This window comes from Podarcis melisellensis (genome assembly GCF_964234715.1).
Source record: "Podarcis melisellensis genome assembly, chromosome: 5".
In the NCBI taxonomy this organism is placed as follows: domain Eukaryota; kingdom Metazoa; phylum Chordata; class Lepidosauria; order Squamata; family Lacertidae; genus Podarcis; species Podarcis melisellensis.
Window position 1 is genome coordinate 22804020 of NC_138537.1, and position 21468 is coordinate 22825487.

The 21468-nt window shown below is 45.1% G+C and overlaps 1 protein-coding gene across 1 annotated transcript in view; it reads right to left on the reverse strand.

Moving 5' to 3' along the window:
• ARHGEF26 (Rho guanine nucleotide exchange factor 26) overlaps nucleotides 1-438 on the reverse strand; it is a 65740-nt gene extending 65302 nt beyond the window's left edge. Inside the window, exon 1 of the mRNA XM_081910904.1 lies at nucleotides 312-438. The gene's annotated coding sequence lies outside the window, so the exon portion shown is untranslated. The remainder of the gene's footprint in view (nucleotides 1-311) is intronic.
• Between the last annotated feature and the right edge of the window lie 21030 nt (nucleotides 439-21468).

Below are 21468 nucleotides of genomic sequence, written 5' to 3' on the forward strand. Positions count from 1 at the left end.
CTTTCTCCTCAGCTTCCCTGCAGAGCCCCTGGCCCCGTTCCCACCGCCCCCTTCTCTTAGCATTCTCGCGGGCTTTGTATGTTCTTTCCCGCCCGGCTCCTGCGACCTCCCCACCGAGGGGGCGGCGGCGGCGCGGAGTTGGGAAGAGCGGCCACCTCAACTAAGGCAAAACTTTTCTCTTCTTCTTTTCCACAGGTACGAGAGGAGAGCGCGGGACTCCCTGCCTGCGCCACGGAGGTCCCACCCGAGCGCACGGTCCCCGCGGCGCTTTCCCGCCAAGCGCCCCACCCAAACGAAGCGCAGCCGCTCACCTCATTTCGGCGTGCGCGCGAGGCGAGGGCGCTCTCGGTCGGCGCGCCCGCCCGCCCCACCTGCAAAAACAGAAGCTCCCTCCGCGCCGTGTCTCCTTCTCCCAGGACTGAGGCGGCGAGGGAGTCCCGACGCGGAGCCAGAGCGCACCACCCGGCGGGAACTTGACCTGCCTGCCTGCCTGCCCGCCCGCCCCAGCCACCGTCCCTCCTCGCGCGCCCAGCGCCGCCGCGGTACCTTCGGCCCCCCTCCGCTGCCCTTAGCGCCGCCTCCCCGCTGCCCTTAGCGCCGCCCTCGCCGTCCGGCCGAGCGGCGAAAGGCGAGGCTGCCTCCCCGCGGGCGCACGGCCAGATGGCGCCGCGGCCGTTGCCAAGGTCCCGGCAGCAGCCGCTTGGATTTGCATGCGAAGGGCTGAGCCCTGGCGTCGGAGCCGAGGCGCGGGAAGGGCCGCCGAGGGCATGTGAACAGCCCCCTGCCCCCAGTGGCGTAGCGTGGGGCGGGTGCAGGGGGGGCCGGCCGCACCGTGCGCAACATCTGGGGGTTAGGGTTAGGGGGCGCAAATCCACGGGTTAGGGGGTGCAAATTACTTGCCTTGCCCCGGTGCTGACAATCCACGCTATGCCACTGCCTGCCCCGCCGGAGCGTCCGGGTAGAGCGCTCGGAAATGTGTGGATCGGGCCTTTCGGATCCACAAGTGACTTGAGCCTTTCCCAAAGGTCCCAAAGAGACCTTTTAGAATTAAGTCATGAGAAAGGTACGCGGGTGGCCCTGTGGGTTAAACCACAGAGTCTAGGACTTGCCGATCAGAAGGTCGGCGGTTTGAATCCCCGCCACAGGGTGAGCTCCCGTTGCTCGGTCCCTGCTCCTGCCAACCTAGCAGTTCGAAAGCACAAAAGTGCAAGTAGATAGATAGGTACCACTCCAGTGGGGAGGTAAACGGTGTTTCCCTGCGCTGCTCTGGTTCGCCAGAAGTGGCTTAGTCATGCTGGCCACATGACCCGGAAGCTGTACGCCGGCTCCCTCGGCCAACAAAGCGAGATAAGCGCCGCAACCCCAGAGTCGGCCACGACTGGACCTAATGGTCAGGGGTCCCTTTACCTTTACTTAAGGAACCTGTGTCTCTCGATCTTGCTGGGGGTGACTGAACTGGATTCATGCTTACACGGATACCTGGATGGCGTGATTCCTTTAAGGCAAAGGGGGGGGGTTCGGTGAGTAGGTCAACCTTTGACCTTCCGGGTATTTGCTGAACTTCACCCATCCCCGACTATTGCCTGGGGGGGGCTGATGGGAGTTGTAGTTCAGCCACATCTTTAGTGCCTCGGTTGACTATCCACCCCTGCTTTAAGCAGAACAATTTAGCACCTGGAATTGAAAGGGGGGAAAGGCAATAAGCTTTGTACACCCAACCAACTATTGGCCCCAATGTGTAGTGTTTGTAGGGAAGGGAAGGATTAGAAGGATTGTAGGGAAGGATTAGAAGGAATTCCCCCCGCCCCATGGCCATTGGAATGCCTTGGCTGCTTCCAAGTTCCCTAGGACAAAATTCCCTTTTGAGGCTTCAATTTCCAAGTGGCTACATGTCAGTGATGGATGTGGCCTGTGGGCTACCAAGCACAACACTAGTACATACATACAGCACATACCATACATGCATACACACACACACACACAGAGAGAGAGAGAGAGAGAGAGATCTAACTGATGATCTCCACTTTCAATTCTGTAACGCCAAGATTGCAGGTTCACTCCCCATTTGGGACAGCTGCATATTCCTTGCATACAGAGGGTTGGACTAGATGATCCTCAGGGTCCCTTCCAACTCTTTGTGTGGCTCTTGCCTTTGTTTCTGCATCCAAAAACAAGCTTAAGACAAACACTGCAGAAGGGATAGAACTATTTGGTCATAATACCAGAGGAAATAAACAGGAGCGTTGCTGGCAATCTTTATAAATCACATAAGCATGGAAGTCTGTGGTTTGAGGGATGTCGCAATTTCACAAGGATTTGGTACACAGTGTGACTTCAAGGAGAAGAAAAACATCTTCTTAGGTAATAAACACAATGATCAAGCCTTCTGCTTCTCACATACTCCGCAAGAGACTCTCTACTCATGTCTCGGCATCTCCCTGTTGCCAGTTGCAGTCATTAGAGGACAGGCAGATTTGTCAACTCTTTCTCTTTCCCAAGACTCTTGCTAGCCAGAAATGCAGCAGGTGATGTTTCTCTCACTCGCTGAATTTCATATGACAAATTCCTAAGAGTCCTGCCTCTGTCTGTTAAAGGCACCAGATTCTTAGAGGATATTTCATCTACCTTAACAGTACGGAGGCAAGATCCTGTTCCTGAGGCAGTGCCTGCAGTTACAACTCTGTAGAGCAGGGGTAGGGAACCTGTTTCACACCAAAAACTGCATTTCCTCATGGGGAACCTTTAGGAAGCTACATGGCAGTGGTGGGTGGGGGCAACCGAGAGCAAGTGTGCACATTAAAATGTTCAGGCACCTTCTCTCACAGTTTGTAAATAAGAAGTAATGTCAAAAACATAATTACAGGATTTAACTTAGTACAGGAAAAAGGAAATGCAGTTACAGTACTGTTCATTTAGCTTTAGAACCAATCCTTTCCCTAAGGGTGAATATGGCTGGCATTTCTTTTCTCACTTGGTGTCTCAACAGCTGTTGATTCTTCCAGTTTTAGGGAAGTAGCAGAAAGCTAGAATACATAGATCTTTATGCTTGCCCAGGGACTCTTCAGCTGGAACTTGCCAGAACTGAGTTCTGGCACCTCTCAGGTGGGTGCCATTGCCGTTCTAAGAGAACAAGGGAGGCGTTCATGGTGAATTCCGGCACCTCTTTTTCTAGAAAAATAGCACTGGTCTTGCCTTACCTTTTTGTGGCTCCAGCAGATTGTGGGCATAGGTTTCTCCTCGACACTCAGCCTGGAGTGCCTCAGGGTGCGATTCTCTCCCCGATGCTTTTTAACATCTTTATGCGCCCCCTCGCCCAGCTTGTCCGGAGTTTTGGGCTGGGTTGCCATCAGTATGCCGATGACACCCAACTCTATCTGTTGATGGACGGCCATCCTGACTCGGCCCCAGATACACTGACCAGATGTCTGGAAGCTGTGGCTGGATGGTTACGTGGGAGCCGGTTGAAGTTAAATCCTTCTAAGACAGAGGTCCTCTGGCTGGGACGGAGCGATATGGGACTGAGGGGGCAACTCTAATCTCTTGCGGGGGTGCAATTAGTGCCAACATCGTCCGTTAAGAGTTTGGGTGTAATCTTCGATAACTCCCTCTCTATGGAGGCGCAGATTACAGCTATAACAAAGGCGGCATTTTTCCATCTCCGCCAAGCTAAGCAGTTGGCTCCTTATCTCTCTCGCCCTGACCTAGCCACTGTGATCCACGCGACGGTCACCTCCAGACTGGATTATTGTAACTCGCTCTACGTGGGGCTGCCCTTGAGACTGACCCAGAAACTCCAGCGGGTGCAGAATGCCGCGGCGAGACTCCTTACGGGGTCTTCGCTGCGAGATCATATCCATCCGGTATTATACCAGCTGCACTGGCTCCCGGTGGAGTACAGGATCAGGTTTAAGGTGCTGGTTCTCACCTTTAAAGCCCTATACGGCCTAGGACCCTCGTACCTACGGGACCACCTCTCCTGGTATGTCCCACAGAGAAATTTACGGTCTGCAAATAAAAACATCCTAAAGATCCCAGGCCACAGAGAGGTTAGGCTGGCCTCAACCAGAGCCAGGGCCTTCTCGGGCGCGGCTCCAATCTGGTGGAACGCTCTGTCACAAGAGACTAGGGCCCTGCGGGACCTGACATCTTTCCGCAGGGCCTGCAAGACAGAGCTGTTCCACCAGGCCTTCGGTCAGGGCGCAGCCTGACCCACCTCCTCTGGCAATCGGCAATCTACACAGAATTTGCTTGATGGTTGCCATTAATTTGATTTTAATTTGATTTACTTAATTTTTATAATGAACGTTTTTATTCATGTATAAATTTTTATTAAAGTTTTCCATAAAAAGCAATAAACAAATCCATTTATATATCACATATTTAGCCTTACTTGGACCTCCCCCAACCTTTCTGACAATCTTTCGTATTCCCAATCCTCTCTTCACATTCCTTAATTTTATATTGCCATTAAGTATTATGTTTCTATCTTTGCTTGCCTTTTGACAATACTCCTTCTACTTTCACAAAGCCTCTTTAAAACACGCTAGCGTTGTACTATCCTCACATATACTTTCCAAATACTCTGTAAATTTCCCCCAGTCCTCAATAAAATTCTGGTCCTTTTTGTATCTAATTTTCCCCGTTAATTTGTCTAACTCTGCGTAATCTATTAGTTTTGACCTCCATTCCTCTAAAGTCGGAACCGTTTCTTGTTTCCACCTTTGTGCTAGCAGTGTCCTTGCTGCGACAGTAGCATATTGAAACAGTTTAAGATCTCTCCTACTTATATCCGTTCTTGTTATACCTAGAAGGAAGGTTTCTGGTTTTTTAGCAAAATTGTATTTTAGTATTTTCTTTAGTTCGTTGTATATAGCTTCCCAGAACCCCCTTGCTTTTTTACAGTCCCACCACATATGTATGAACGTACCCTCCTTCTCCTTACACCTCCAGCATTTGTTACAGGTTTTATACATTTTTGCCAATTTTGCTGGTGTCATGTACCACCTGTAAACCATCTTCATTACATTTTCTTTTAGTGTGGTACATGCCGTAAATTTCAAATTCTCATTCCATATTTTCTGCCAGTCGTCGAAATCTATATTGTATCCTAAATCTTTGGCCCACTGAATCATTACTACTTTCACTTCCTCATCTATTGTGTGCCATTCCAGCAAGATTTTGTACATTTTGGAAATTGTTTTGGAGTCGCTGTTCACTATCTCTGTTTGGTATCTCGAATCTTTTTCTTTATACCCCTTTTCTTTCACATCCCTTTTGAACATTTCATTTATTTGATGGTAGTGCAGCCAATCAAAAACATGCTCTTTGACTTGTTCATATGGTTTTAATCTCCACTTTCCTCCTTCTTTCTCTACTAAGTCTCCATAGGTAATCCAATCGCTTCTCATATTAACTTTTTTGACCCCCATAACCTCTAGTGGTGATAGCCAATGTGGCACCCCCCCTTCCAATATGTTTTTATATCTGTCCCAAACTTCCCATAGCGATTTCCGGAAGATGTGATTTTCAAAAGTTTTGTATCCCTTCTTCTTTTCTTTCCAAAGGTATGCGTGCCATCCAAATCTGTTGTCAAATCCTTCCAAATCCAAGAGTTTTGTATTTTTAAGTTTAATCCATTCTTTTAACCAGCAAAGGCACGATGCTTCGTAGTATAGCTTCAGATCGTTTTTAGAATGTCGGATTATTTGATTGTTAGCCGCCCTGAGCCCAGCTCCGGCTGGGGAGGGCGGGATATAAATAAAATTTATTATTATTATTATTATTATTATTATTCCCATTTAAACACCAATCAGTGTCATTAACAATACACCAAGGATAGGGAAACTGTCCCCTCAAACATTGCTGGACTGCTGCTAAAGGCTTTTAGGATGTTCTAAATGCTTTTGGTGGTGCTATGGATTAAACCACAGAGCCTAGCACTTGCCAATCAGAAGGTCGGCGGTTTGAATCCCCGCGACGGGGTGAGCTCCCGTTGCTTGGTCCCTGCTCCTGCCAGCCTAGCAGTTTGAAAGCACGTCAAACTGCAAGTAGATAAATAGGTACCGCTCCAGCGGGAAGGTAAACGGCGTTTCCGTGCGCTGCTCTGGTTCGCCAGAAGCGGCTTAGTCATGCTGGCCACATGACCCGGAAGCTGTATGCCGGCTCCCTCGGCCAATAAAGTGAGAAGAGCGCCGCAACCTCAGAGTCTGTCACGACTGGACCTAATGGTCAGGGGTCCCTTTACCTTTACCTTAAATGCTTTTAAATGTTTTTAGATCATTTTTAATTGTATTTTAAAATGTTTTATTTTAATTAAATTGTATTGTTTTAACATTTTGATCCTCTGGGGTGAAGGGTGGGATACAAATTTAATAAATGAATATTCATTCCACCAACCCTGACCATTGCTCATATTGGCTGGGTTTGGTGAGAGTCGGACTAACAACATGTGCATCTGCTCCTTCTCTATGGCGCCCAAGAAAATTAGTCCAAAAAATCCTGTAGTCCTACAGTTGTAATCCAGTGTTAAGTTATGTAGTTTTCCGACTCATTTTCCTGGAGTGCTGTAGAGAAGGAGCAGATTGTATAAGCCAAAGGTTCAAGGAAGCCACAATGATCATTATGCTTCAGTCCAAGGTTGGAGGAGCAGAAAAAAAGACTGGCTAAGCATCCTTGAATCCAGGGATCATTCTTCCTACCATAAAAAGTGAGATAAACGCAGCACTGGGCCCTATATATTCCTTTGAAGATGGCTGTCTGGGTGGCTGACAGTTCTCTGATAATAGCCAGCACCAAATGAACCCCTAGATGAGTGAATTCTGGTTGCTCCCTATTCTAATTGAACACAAGAAAAGGAGAGGGTTCATCTCTGTGACCCACTCAAAACTGAGCTGGAACAACACAGAATTTTTGGTTAAATTGAGAGTGAAATATATTATTACTTTCAACCACTTCTACTGTGTCCTTGCTTCTAGCAGATCAAGATAACCTGGTGACAGCAAAAACTGCAAAAAAAATTAGCAGGGGCAATTATAATAAGATCTATTATTTGATTATTGATGTAAACCTCCAGAATGTATTTTGTATACCGTAGTTAAGTTTTGACCTCTATCTTCAGTACATTATGTTTTATTTTATTGCTATGGCTAGTGGCTGGTGCAAACAAAGATTCTTCTTCCCTCTCTCTCTTATTATTTTCATACATAGGGTACCTTTTAATTTTACATGTTTCCTGTTCAGAGTCAAGAGTTACATATGTCTCTGCTTGATTAAACCTGGAACCAGCTGTTCAAGGAAGAACATGCCAATTTATAAACTGTAGAAAATTGGGTGAAAGAAAGGGAGTATAAATATGGACTAGGCATGCCACCCCTTCATGGATCACTGCCTTGTCGTAGCGAAGGGGCTTGAATAACTCAGAGAAGCTATGAACTATGCCGTGCAGGACACCCAAGATGAACAGGTCATAGTGGAGAGTTTTGACCAAACGTGATCCACCTGGAGGAGGAACTGGCAAGCCACTCCAGTATCCCTGCCAAGAAAACTCCATGGACAAAGACAACAGGCGATTTTACTTTCTTGGGCTCCATGATCACTGCAGATGGTGACAGCAGCCACGAAATTAAAAGATGCCTGCTTCTTGGGAGAAAAGCAATGACAAAGCTAGACAGCATCTAAAAAAACCGGGGAAATCACCTTGCTGTCAAAGGTCCGTATAGTAAAAGCTATGGTTTTCCCAGTAGTGATGTATGGAAGTGAGAGCTGGACCATAAAGAAGGCTGATCGCCGAAGAATTGATGCTTTTGAATTATGGTGCTGGAGGAGACTCTTGAGAGTCCCATGGACTGCAAGAAGATCAAACCTATCCATTCTGAAGGAAATCAGCCCTGAGTGCTCACTGGAAGGACAGATCGTGAAGCTGAGGCTCCAAGACTTTGGCCACCTCATGAGAAGAGAAGACTCCCTGGAAAAGACCCTGATGTTGGGAAAGATGGAGGGCACAAGGAGAAGGGGACGACAGAGGATGAGATGGTTGGATAGTGTTCTCGAAGCTACCAGCATGAGTTTGACCAAACTGCGGGAAGCAGTGGAAGACAGGAGTGCCTGGCGTGCTGTGGTCCATGGGGTCACGAAGAGTTGGACACAACTAAACAACTAAATAACAGCAACAACAAGTCATGCCAAGGCCTTCCCTATTACCGGGTAATTATTCAGCTGTGTGCCTTTATGTGAAACTCAAGAATGAAGATTTCTTAGAATGCCCTGGTTGGTCATGGAATAAGGCAAATCACCTTTAATTAGTACATAGTTAAAAGTTGATATAATGATAAAATGTTGAGGTGTTTTAAGCTGAAGTATAGTGCCAAACTCAGGACCCGGTGGAATTCACCTATAGTGGCAGTACTCCCTCTAGCAGCTGGGATGGAGTATTGGTCACAAGAGACTGGTGAATTAGCTCTGGGACCTAGGCTGACTTTTACACAGTAAGAAACCTGGGTTTGTCACTGGGAATACACCTGGCAGGGAACTGTAATCAATCCTAGCTCTCTCATGACTGTATATATTCATTTGCCAACATGTGTTTGGACGATTCAAATGCTACATTGTTTGGTGCACCTAAAACTATAATGTGAAGAAGAAGCCAAAAATTCCAGTAGGAGTAGAAAACTCTGTACCATTAAGTTAGGCTATCTATCAGGTCCTTTTTAAACTCTGGAAGTGTTAGATTCAAAGCCTTCCAGAGTATATATTCTTCTTTGCATCTGGGAGTTAGTTCCATTCCTGAGTTTCATGCAAAGACATTATTTTGGAACATGCTGCACATGCCTTCTGTTTATTGCTGTTAATCTTGGCTTGCACCTTCGAGTTTCCTGCCACCAGAATTCATTCTGAAATATTTAGGTCATTGTTTCTGAAACTGAGCTTAAAAGGAAACTGCTAAAGCGAGTGCAGACTAGCCAATCCTTCGGTATAGGTATTGCCAATTTCCTTGTGCGTGGGCAAAGGGCCCTCTTTGAGGAGGAGTTTGCTTTTTGCTGGGAATTTCAACTTCAAAACATACACACACCAAAAGCTTTGAGACAAAGACTTGGGACCACAGCCAATCTGCCCTTCGGTATGCAATAGTAATTCAATATCAAACGTTATCTGAGAAGTGAAAAATGTGAAGCTTAAAAATGAATTGGAAGTAGTTTCTTCGGAAACTTAGAATCAAAGAGTTGTAGAACTGGAATGGTTCCCCAGGGCCATCTAGTCCAACCCCCTGCAATGCAGGAATCACAACTAAAGCATCCTCGACAGATGGCAGGCAAACCTGAGCGTAAAAGACTCCAGTGAAGGAAAGTCCACCTTCACTGTTACTGTTGTGAATTTTATCGTGTTATCATCTTTCTTAGTGGGTAGTGTGAACTGCTCTTCTAAAGAATGCTTTTTTATAGGGCAGCAGATTGGGTTTATAGAACCAAGGGGGCAGGGGTCCAAAAAAAAAATTGGGAACCACTGCTTTAGACAATCACATGTCTAAAGCCAGTGGGAGCCAGTGTGGTGTAGTGGTTAAGAGCGGTAGTCTCGTAATCTGGGGAACCGGGTTCGCGTCTCCGCTCCTCCACATGCAGCTGCTGGGTGACCTTGGGCCAGTCACACTTCTTTGAAGTCTCTCAGCCCCACTCACCTCACAGAGTGTTTGTTGTGGGGGAGGAAGGGAAAGGAGAATGTTAGCCGCTTTGAGACTCCTTAAAGGGAGTGAAAGGCGGGGTATCAAATCCAAACTCTTCTTCTTCTTCTTCCTCCCATAAATGGGACCTTTTCATCTCTCAAGCTTCCTCCTATGTGGAAAACACCATCTACTGCCAGACAACAGTGACAAGTTTGCTCTGGGCAACTTTGACACAGACAGTTGAGGATTGGGCAGAAAGGATATTATCTTGGATGAAACAATGAACATTAATTCAGTGTTTCCCAAACTTGGGTCTCCAGCTGTTTTTGGACTGCAGCTCTCACCATCACTAGCTGGCAGGGCCAGTGGCCAACTGGTATATAATGAGAATTATAGTTCAAAAACAGCTGCAAAACCAAGATGGGGAAACACTGGTTTAAACTGTAAGCTCCTCAGTGCAGGGACCTCAGTCTCCCTACCATGCCGTTCTCAGTCAAGAGACATTTCCTTAAAAGGAAATTTCTGATTTGGTAGTGGCAATACCAAGAAGGCCTTTTGTAGGCAGTCTATTTGAATGAAAGAAGTTAATAATACAATCAGCCTGAAAGCAATTCAAAGCTAATGAACATGAGGACTGTGTTTGGAATATTCTTATAATAGGAAGTACTTAGCTGTGTCCTTGGAGTCAGTCCAAGCTTTTTAAAACCTCTTCAAAACGGGAGATTTTTGTTCTTTGTTACGTATTCGGCTATCTAAGATGATAAATCAGTACTTTAAGGCTCTTTCTCTCTCTCTTTCTCTCATCTTCTTTTACCTTCCAAAACAAATTGCAAATAAATAGCCAATTAGATCTGAGGTTAAATTTGTAGGTACTTATTTTCATCTCTGTAACTATGTCCTTTAATTTACATGGGAGCGGGGGAGGAGCTGTTACATTGCAAACAAGAGCCAGCCTTTTGGCGAGTCCCTAGACTTACTAGGCACAATTCCACCTTAGGCAGAAACTCAAAGATAGATCAGGCTCTGTACTGTGATTGCTTTCAGCAGTATCTTTTCTTATCGGCATTATTACTCAATAAGATACAGTGGGGCGGCATCCCTTCCTTGCACAGCAGATTTCACTTTTGCAAATGCCAGCTGAGATCTGTCTCTACCCACCACTCACTTCCTGTTCATCCTCTTCTCTTGCACTTATGTTATTAATGAGATCATGCTAAGAGTCCTGCTGAATTAGGCCAAAGGCACATCCTGTTGTCTCAGTGGCCAACCTATAGGAATCCCGTAAGCAGGACCTGAATGCTACAACACCTTCCCCACTTGTGATTTCCAGCAACTGGTACAGACCTCCCAAGTGTCCCAGATTTCCAGGGACAGTCGGATTTACAGAAGCTGTCCTAGTTTCTGATTTGATGCTAGAATGCTCCGCTTTTCCTTAGGATGTCCCTGTTTTCATCAGAGAAATGTTGGAGGGTAATAGGATCTCCTCAGGGGTTTTTCCCCTGATGGAACTTGCCAGAACTCAGTTCTGGTGCCTCTCTTGTGGGCACCATTGCCATTATAAGAGAAGAAGGGGGGGTGTTCATGGTGAGTTCTAGCACCACTTTTTGTGGAAAAATAGCACTGGACGTCCATATTTTCATCTGGGAAATGTTGGAGGGTATGGAATAGGATGCCCCTATTTTCATCTGGGAAATGTTGGAGCGTATGCCAGGGGTATTCTGAAGGCAGAACATAGCCTTCATGGCTGATAGCCACTGATAGCCCTCAGCACCTATTATATTAAAGAAAGTGAAAAATGTGTTTCTGCTGGGGTTGTGTCTTTTTTCCAAAAAAAAATAGCTTTCAAAGCTTGTGGCATTTCTTTCTGCACTTGTCCATTTCTAGTCGCATATCTCCAACCATAACAAAAGCCACAGGAATTTAGAAAAAATATTTTAGATCCAGATTGCATGCTTTTTGTTACTGACATCTTAAGTGAAAACGATTAAACTCAAGTTCTGTTGATTTCAGTGGGAATGCATTGCAACGAACTTGATCTGAATCCAGGGTCAGCATCCTTGTCACTTGCAGAAGCCCCAAACAATTACAGGTAGCCCACTTTCGGTACCTGAAACCTTTTGACCCAGCTGTTGTTATTTATTTATGACATTTATATACCACTATGTCCACACACAGAAGATGTCAAAGCGGTTTACAGCAATGGAACATAAAACCATAAAATAAGAACCACAGAAAAAGTTTAAAACTTGCGAGAGGTCTGACCTCATTGTTTGCAGAGGTCTTTTGAGATTAAGCCAAGGATTGTGTAAAATCCAGTCAACGGCTGCAGGTTGCCCACTGCTCTGGAACATATATGCGTAAATTACTTAAGCACCTAGTCTCCAGAGTCTATGGAAGGCTGAAGCAAAACAGGCTTGTGTCAGATCAATTACCTGGATGGGATACTTTCTGGAAGTCACTTGTTTGCCGCTTTGAATTCCATGATGGAAGATGCATGAGATATACAAGAAAGCAAGACAATGAATAAATGAATGAACACACATTCAATCCTGCTTGCAATATGGTATACAGAACAAGGAATGCATGCTGTCAGGTTACCAGACAGCAGCAATGGAGTTCACGCCATACAGAAGCTTAACTTGTTCTTGTTGCAAAAATATGATGTTAGTGAGAGGCCAGAGATAGGACACCAGGAACAAGGAGCAATGTCTGAAGAGCATTTGCTACTCATGTACATGCATACATGACAGATTGCTGTGTCTGCTGTAAATACAAATTAGGGAACCAGAAGTGCAAGGGGACCTAAACAAAGGGGCCTAAAGAAATGAAGGGGTGCCAATCCTCCCATTTTTCAAAACAGACAAAGTCTTTCATGGTGTAGAAAGAAGGTGGAGAAAAGAGGCCCAGACAAAGGCCTCAGACACTTGGGGTACCCCTACTGAGTAAATATGCATAGGACCGAGCCGCAACTGTGTCCCTATTTTCATCTGTTAAAAACATGTCACGTGGGGAATGTTGAGACTAGCATCTGACTCAAGAACGTTTGGAGATAAAATGCCACATATGCTTTGAATGATCCCCAATGTAGCTCAGCCCCAAGACACGATAAGCATTTTAAAAGCGGGTCGCAGAACGAAACAACAAACCAGAGCGCATGTGAGACATTGTCTGCCACAGTCTGGGAGAGTTTGTGGTTGCTACTGGAAACGGGGGTGAGGGGGGGGAAGCTTTGGAAGTGGGCAGAACAATATCTGGACGGGGTCAGGGCTGCCTTGCCATTGAGAGGTCTCATTTTCTGGGCCTGGTCTCCCCCCCCCAGGCCTCCCCCTCTCTTTGTATGCAGAGAGCACATGAGATGACTGTGCAAGGGACAAAAGATGGTGGGAAAAGAAGGGGAAACCCATTTGTATTAGTAGCTGTGCCCATAAGACACTTGCAATCCCATTTTTTTAAAAAATAAATTAAGATGCATCACCTTTTCCTTTCATAAAGCACCTCATTTTTGGGACATCCAAAGAATGGAAGCTAAATGTTGGAAGAGTCAGGGCAGATAACAGAACATACTTCTTAATGTAAAAGGTAAAGGGACCCCTGACCGTTAAAGAGGATTGGGCAAATTCACAGAGGAGGAGAGGGCTATAGTCTCCCTGCTTATTTAACTTATGTGCAGAATTCATCATGCGAAAGGCTGGGCTGGATGAATCACAAACCGGAATTAAGATTGCCGGAAAATATATCAACAACCTCAAATATGCAGATGACACAATCTTGATGGCAGAAAGTGAGGAGGAATTAAAGAACCTTTTAATGAGGGTGAAAGAGGAGAGTGCAAAATATGGTCTGAAGCTCAACATCAAAAAAACTAGGATCATGGCCACTGGTCCCATCACCTCCTGGCAAATAGAAGGGGAAGAAATGGAGGCAGAGATTTACTTTCTTGGGCTCCATGATCACTGCAAATGGTGACAGCAGTCACGAAATTAAGAGACGCCTGCTTCTTGGGAGAAAAGCAATGGCAAAGCTAGACAGCATCTTAAAAAGCAGAGAGATCACCTTCCTGACAAAAATCTGTATAGTTAAAGCTATGGTTTTCCCAGTAGTGATGTATAGAAGTGAGGTTTTTGATGTAAGATGTTAACTCAAAGACATACCCATATTGAACTCCTGCTGCCAGTGGACTACACGAAATTAAAAGATGCCTGCTTCTTGGGAGAAAAGCAATGACAAACCTAGGCAGCATCTTAAAAAGCAGAGACATCACCTTGTCAACAAAGGTCCGTGTAGTTAAAGCCATGGTTTTCTGAGTAGTGATGTATGGAAGTGAGAGCTGGACCATAAAGAAGGCTGATCGCCGAAGAATTGATGCTTTTGAATTATGGTCTGGAGGAGACTCTTGAGAGTCCCGTGGACTGCAAGAAGATCAAACCGATCCATTCTGAAGGAAATCAGCCCTGAGTGCTCACTGGAAGGACAGATCCTGAAGCTGAGGCTCCAAGACTTTGGCCACCTCATGAGAAGAGAAGACTCCCTGGAAAAGACCCTGATGTTGGAAAAGATGGAGGGCACAAGGAGAAGGGGACGACAGAGGACGAGATGGTTGGATAGTGTTCTCGAAGCTACCAGCATGAGTTTGACCAAACTGCGGGAGGCAGTGGAAGACAGGAGTGCCTGGTGTGCTCTGGTCCATGGGGTCACGAAGAGTTGGACATGACTAAACGACTAAACAACAACAAAAAAGCCTTGATGGCTGTGCTCTGCCTCCATGGTTGGGAGGCAGTAATGCTTCTGAAGAACAGTTCTGGAAATCACAGGAGGGAAGGTTGCTGTTGTGATTGAGTCCTGCTTGCAGGTTTCCCACAGCCATGTGTGCGGACAAGGAGGTCCTAGATGGGCCATTGGCCTGATCCAGCAAACGCTTCTTACGTTCTGTTTTTAGATCACTTTCTAATAGTTAACATAAGATGAGCCCTACTCTAGATCAGAACAAAGGCCTACCTAGTTTAGGGCTGCCATACCTCCAGATTTTCCCAGGCATTGCTGGGATTTCAAACGCGGAATTGATGTCCGGGGGGAATTTCCAAAAGGCGGTGCTTTGTCCTGGATCATAATAATAATAATAATAATAATAATAATAATAATAATAATAATAATAATTTATCATTTATACCCTGCCCATCTGGCTGGGTTTCCCCAGCCACTCTGGGCGGCTCCCAACAGAATACATAAAAAAGTGACAAAACATCAAACATTAAAAACTTCCCTATACAAGGCTGCCTTCAGATGTCTTCTAAAAGTCAGATACAGTAGTACCTCGGGTTACGTACGCTTCAGGTTATATACGTTTCAGGTTACAGACTCCGCTAACCCAGAAATATTACCTCGGGTTAAGAACTTTGCTTCAGGATGAGAACAGAAATAGTGCTCTGGCGACATGGCAGCAGTGGGAGGCCCAATTAGCTAAAGTGGTGCTTCAGGTTAAGAACAGTTTCAGGTTAAGAACAGACCTACAGAACGCATTAAGTTCTTAACCCGAGGTACCACTGTAGTTCTTTATTTCCTTGACATCCGATGGGAGGGCATTCCACAGGGCAGGCGCCACGACCAAGAAGGCCCTCTGCCTGGTTCCCTGTAGCTTCACTTCTTGCCTTGAGGGAACCACCAGAACTGCCAGAGCTTGACCTTAGAGCTGGACTTTGAGGTTTGTCTAAAAACCTCAGAACTGGTTCTGGTTTTTACTTTTTGAAATATGGCAACCCTAGCCTAGTTGAACATTCTGTTATCACATTGGCTGTCCAGATGCTTATGGAAAACCCACAAACTCTCTCTCTCCTCTCCCCACTTCTGTTCCCCAGCAACTGGTATGAAACTGGAAGAAATGTACGGCCATCATTACATGGAAATATTTCATGGAAATATCTTGGGTCATGTGGTGCAGTGGTTGCGCTAATACATTTCACTAGCATGCCTGTCAACTGCCTGCTAAGTGGGACACCCCAGCTTCTGGTTGGATCCTGGTATTGTTCCAAATTAGATGAAAGAACATGACTAAGAGGTCTATTAATTTCAGTGGGTCTGAGTGAAACTTAACTGAATGTCACTCACTGAAATTAGTCAACCTTAGTCATGCCTATTAACCTCAGTAGGTCTACTCTGAGTAGGGTTGGCACTGGATGCAACCAGTGTGCAATCTTCCAACTGTGTCAATAATAAAAGAAATGCACTTGGAGAATAACTTTGTAAAAACAATAACAAGCAGCAGCATTTGATTGTTTAAAAAGGAGGAAGATTAAACAGAGTTGAAGATTGCTTTAAGAGAGATTTGCTGTCTCTTGTGTGATATGGGGGGGGGAGAGACTGTTTTCCTGTGCCTTTACTCTCTGCCTGGCAGTGGCCCAACTTGAACATAGTTGATTTAATTAAAGAATGGCAACCAATATTCCTATGCCCCTTGGCTGTATAGTCTGACTTTGCTTCTGAATTAACATCTCCACTTGATTAAAAATGGGATGTCAAGAAAGCCAAGTTGGATCTTTAAACACACACAGAGGCACACACCTTTCAACCAGTATTTTATAAAGAGCTGTAAAATTTGGCTGCATGTTGTGTTGTGTGTTTTATCTGTGTTTCTCATTTAATCAGTAAGGAAAACTCACACTACATTCCATGCTAGGGGCAATGCCAGTTGAGTTTTTCTGCTGTTTATCTATTTTCCAATAGTGGGCAAAACATTCGTAATGCCATCTCTTAAACCATTGCTGCAAGCAGTCAATTATCTGCTGCTCAGGTCAATGGGACTGCTGGAATCCCATCACCCCTTTAACCAGTTCTGCTGGAAGACATCTTCATTTGAAATTCTGTGTGGTCCAAGTCTGGTTTCAAGAACCATAAGTAAAAATGGTAAAAGGTAAAGGACCCCTGGATGGTTAAGTCCAGTCAAAGGCAACTATGGCGTTGCGGCGCTCATCTCACTTTCGGGCCAAGGGAGCCGGCGTTTGTCCACAGACAGCTTTCTGGGTTATGTGGCCAGCAGGACTAAACCGCTTCTGGCGCAATGGAACACCATGACGGAAACCAGAGCGCATGGGAACACCATTTACCTTCCCAACACAGCAGTACCTATTTATCTACTTGCACTGGCGTGCTTTCGAACTGCTAGGTTGGCAGGAGCTGGGACAGAGCAACAGGAGCTCACCCTGTTGCGGGGATTCGAACCACTGACCTTCTGATCGGCAAGCCCAAGAGGCTCAGTGGTTTAGACCACAGCGCTACTCTCTTCCCACCCAGAACCATAAGTAGAGAGAGAGCATCAGGGGCCTTGAAGTTGCCTATCAACAGTTGCCACCTAGACAGCAACCTGTGCAGGCACCAAAGTCACAGTATTCCCTACTATGGTGAGATATGTGTTGTATTCCTATTTAAATTATAGACTTCATTTCTAGATTTGCACCTAAACATATAAATTCACGTGTGCTGATTTTAAGCATAATAATAATAATAATAATGGGGGGGTGAGGCATTTCTTCTTTTTCATTGATGAGCAAGTGGTTTCCCTAGCTCAGTGGTTCTGCAGTGAGAAGATCACTGCTGGCCGTTTTGCTTATTGGAAAGGCAACTTGACCACGGTTATGTCTGCCAGGGAGTACTGCGGTTCAAAGTTAACTGCTTATTTAACTCCCTGGGGTTTCGCTTCTATGGTGGCATGGCCAGCCAATTGTGCACCAAATTTACCCCAATTGTGGAATAATGCACAGTGGTTGCTTTCAGATTTTAGCGCAAGGCTCACTAACCCTTTGGGCCACTTGGGTGCATTGCAAATCAGAGAAATGGATGTGTTTACCACTTGTACATGCCACAACCATGTACTCGCACTCATTATCCCTCCCTTGAAGCAAACTGACTTTGAAACCCCACAGAAAAAGTCCTGAAACTGTTTTGTTCCTCCCAAATTGACCTCAGATATTTCTTTGCAAGGTTGAAGGAAAATGGAAAAGCCTCCCCGTTGTGTTTTCCTTCATAAATCCTGTCTTAAGGGTATGTCGGTGTAAGAATAGGGTGAGCCTGTAACCTGGCTCAGGAACTAAGTATTTGTCATTACAAAAGACTGGCCAGGCTCCCCCGGCCAGGCTCCCCAGGGTATCCAATCAAGTAACCATTAACAGGTAACCTGCCAGACAGGAGATAAACAACGCACTCAGATTTCTGTTGTAGACCGCCCAATAGCTCTGGTTGGCCTCTGTTATTTTCTCTGACTGATGGAGAACCTACAAAGGACTCTATAAGGGCTCTTGTGTCCCCCATAAGGGAATAAGGGCAATTTTTTGTTTCTTACATTTCCCTTTGCCCCAACCCTAATGGAGGGTGACTCTGGGTTCTGAAATCTTCAGAAAAATCACCCACATGCAAGACTTAGGCTTTTTGGGGAGGTGGGGGGATTTTTTCTTGTGGTCAAAGTGAAGAGGTTTTCTTTCAAGCCTAATTCCATCTCTGGGTGTGGATTGAAGATGTTCCTGGGGCGCAGTTTCTTGTAGGAGAGAAACAACGCAGGTTATCTAAATGCAGTTCCTTATCTTCTTGAGTGCTGGGTAGTCATTCTATTCTTTTCTCCAACCTTACTAGGTTCTTCTTCCTGTAAAACCCCCTGCTTCTTCCTGATTCAAGTGGACCTGAATACAATTCAAATGGGCTGCACACCCACCATATATTTACATGCAACAACAACAGCAACAACAGAACCTGGAGGAAACAACTAATTATAATTATAGTTCAATTGTGAAACTTCAAGGTCTTCAAATTCTTGATTCTGAGAAACTAAGTGTGATGCCAGCAAAGATTTCTATTCTTTCTTTGTTTTCGTTTTCTTAAAAAGAGACTGTAAAAGGGGATTTTTTTTTTTAAGTCTAAACAGTAAACTAGCAAGTGCATGGGAGCTGCAGAACATGCATAATAGCCTCAATTCAAGCAGAAGAAAAACTCAGCATGGTTTTCTTTTCGGGTTGATTTTATTTCATTTTAAATTAAAATATGCGATGAAAAGCTCTTTTCCAAGCTAAGTGAAGCTGGAGTTTGCATTTCCAACCAAACAAGCAAGCCCCTTTTGGATCAACAAAAAAGACCTTAAAAATCTCTCTCTTAAAAAAAAAAAACCTGCTTCCCACAAAGTCCTACAGTGTGAGCCATCATTTCACTTACATAAGCTTTCAGTTTTGCCTATTTGATTTCCCTTCACCGAACAGCCTGCTTCTTATAGAAAGAATTGGAACTGAATCACTGAAAAAAGTGCTATTTAGAATAGATATTATAAAGTAAACCAAATACATTGAAAATGAGATCCATGCTGAGTAATGGAAAAAATAAATTGAAAAGGGGGAGGGGGAGAGAGATCAAGAAAACCATTTATATGATGGAGAAATATTTTATCAAAAGGTAGTAACACATCTTTCTTTAGCTAAAATGAGAGACAGTGATAATAGTAATCATCATCACCATAATAATAATAATATATGCAGAAATCTACCAGCAGAAGTTGTTGGCAAAAGCATTTCCTGCGTCCTCTTCTTCCCACTGTGCTCCAGAGCTCTCCCCCCACAAACATGTGGTGTAGTGGTTAGAGTGTTAGACTAGGGTCTAGAAGTCCCAACTCAGCTATGAAGCTTTCTGGGTGACTTTGGGCTGTCACTCACTCTAAGCCTAACCTCCGTCACAGGATTGTTGTGAAGAGAAAATTGTTAGGAGTTCAGCCTACACTCGAGTAGGACCCTGGCAGAGACATATGCCCAACTGGCATGTTCTCTCCCTCCTGGTCGATCGTCTGGGAGCTTCAAAAGCTTTATTCTGCCCGAACATCACAGCGACCAATGCCAACCGACACCGGCACACTTAGGGATCCACAGAGTCTTCGCAGCTTGCGTAACAGACCTCAGCAACTCAGCATTTTGGCTAATCTACTTTATTTACATATAAACACACACGGAGCACTGCAACATGGCTCCCTCTCTCTCTAGCATCAGACAGCAAAGAGAGAAAGAACAAAGGACAATAGTCCCACTTCATGGAACACAGTAACACAAACATCCTGTCTCCATCACTTCCCACTCTGTGGAGTCAAAACATACACAGTCATGTGAAAGACAACAATCCCATGACTGCAATCATGAAGCAGGAATTCTAACAAAAAGGGGCAAAGCAACTTTACCCCCCCATGTTTGTTTGTTTTTTGAGGAAATTGGACCCCCTCAGTGGGTGTTCAGCTCCACACACCCCGGCTCTTTGTGATGTTGCATGCGTGCACGACTTCAGGACATTGTGGGATGTTGTGTGTCGTCAGGAGGTAGTATTGGGTCCCCTCAATCATCTTGAGAAGATGGCACCTCTGCTTCTAAACCATTTAGGGCTTTTTAGGTAATAACAAGCACTGTGACTTTGGCTCAGAACATATTGCAAATGGAAAATAAAGATGTAATATAATGTGTTCTGATAAGTGGACTCACAGCTGTCCATGGAGGCGCGGGTCAGTTCTGTGTCTATCAGCTCCCCCTGGTACTGAGACCCTACCTGCACGCAGACTGTCTCGCCAGAGTTATCTTCCGCTTGGACTACTGCAATGCGCTCTGCATGGAGCTACCTTTGAAGGTGACCCAGAAACTGCAACTAATCCAGAACGCGGCAGCAAAACTGGTGACTGGGAGTGGCCGCTGAGACCATATAACACCGCTCCTGAAATACTTACATCGGCTCCCAGTACATTTCTGAGCCCAATTCAAAGTGTTGATGCTGACCTTTAAAGCCCTAAACGGCCTCGGCCCAGTATACCTGAAGGAGCGTCTCCACCCCCATCGTCCAGCCTGGACACTGAGGTCCAGCGCCGAGGGTCTTCTGGTGGTTCCCTCACTGCGAGAATTGAGGTTACAGGGAACCAGGCAGAGGGCCTTCTTGATAGTGGCGCTCGCACTGTGGAATGCCCTCCCATAAGATGTCAAGGAAATAAAGAACTATCTGACTTTTAGAAGATATCTGAAGGCAGCCCTGCTTAGGGACGTTTTTAATGTTTGATGTTTTATCGTGTTTTTAATACTCTGCTGGGAGCCGTCCAGAGTGGCTGGGGAAACCTAGCCACATAGGCGGGGCGTAAATAATAAATTATTATTATTATTATATGAACACCCACACTGTAGACCTGATCCTTGAAAGAGAATGCAAACCTACCCAGCACAAACCACAACTCAGGGATTGCATGGACTGGTTTTCCCACTGACCAAAAAAGCATTTCTTTTGACCGGCTTAAGCCTCGTCTTATTAGCTGACATCCAATCAATCACTGCACCCAGACAAACATTCAGGACCTCAGCACATTCCTCAGCATTAGAAGAAAAGTAGAATATGTCACGAATGTAATGTCTCAGGTTATATAGAGCTGAAATGCAGCTGATTTCAGCCACAGATTCAAACATTGTTCTTTCACGTGGTGATGAGAACTTTTCCTGATTATTACCACAGACATTCATAGATGCCTGAAAGAAAGAAAGAAAGAGAAATATCACCATAGCAATTTGACTTTCAGGTTTGAAGCCACTGAATATTCAGTTCTCCTAGATTTCCCCCTTGACACCATGTGTTTCTGTACATTCATTACTAGGATCAACAATATGCATAAAAACCTCAGCACATAATCAATCTGCATTTTCCTCTTTCTATGAAGAGCAAGAACAGATGTTTAATGAAAACTCTCTTGGCTAATTACAGCTCTCAGTTACATCTAGGCAATATTAATGAAAGTAACTGAGAGCCAAACAATAAGAATCTTTCAATGAGGCCAG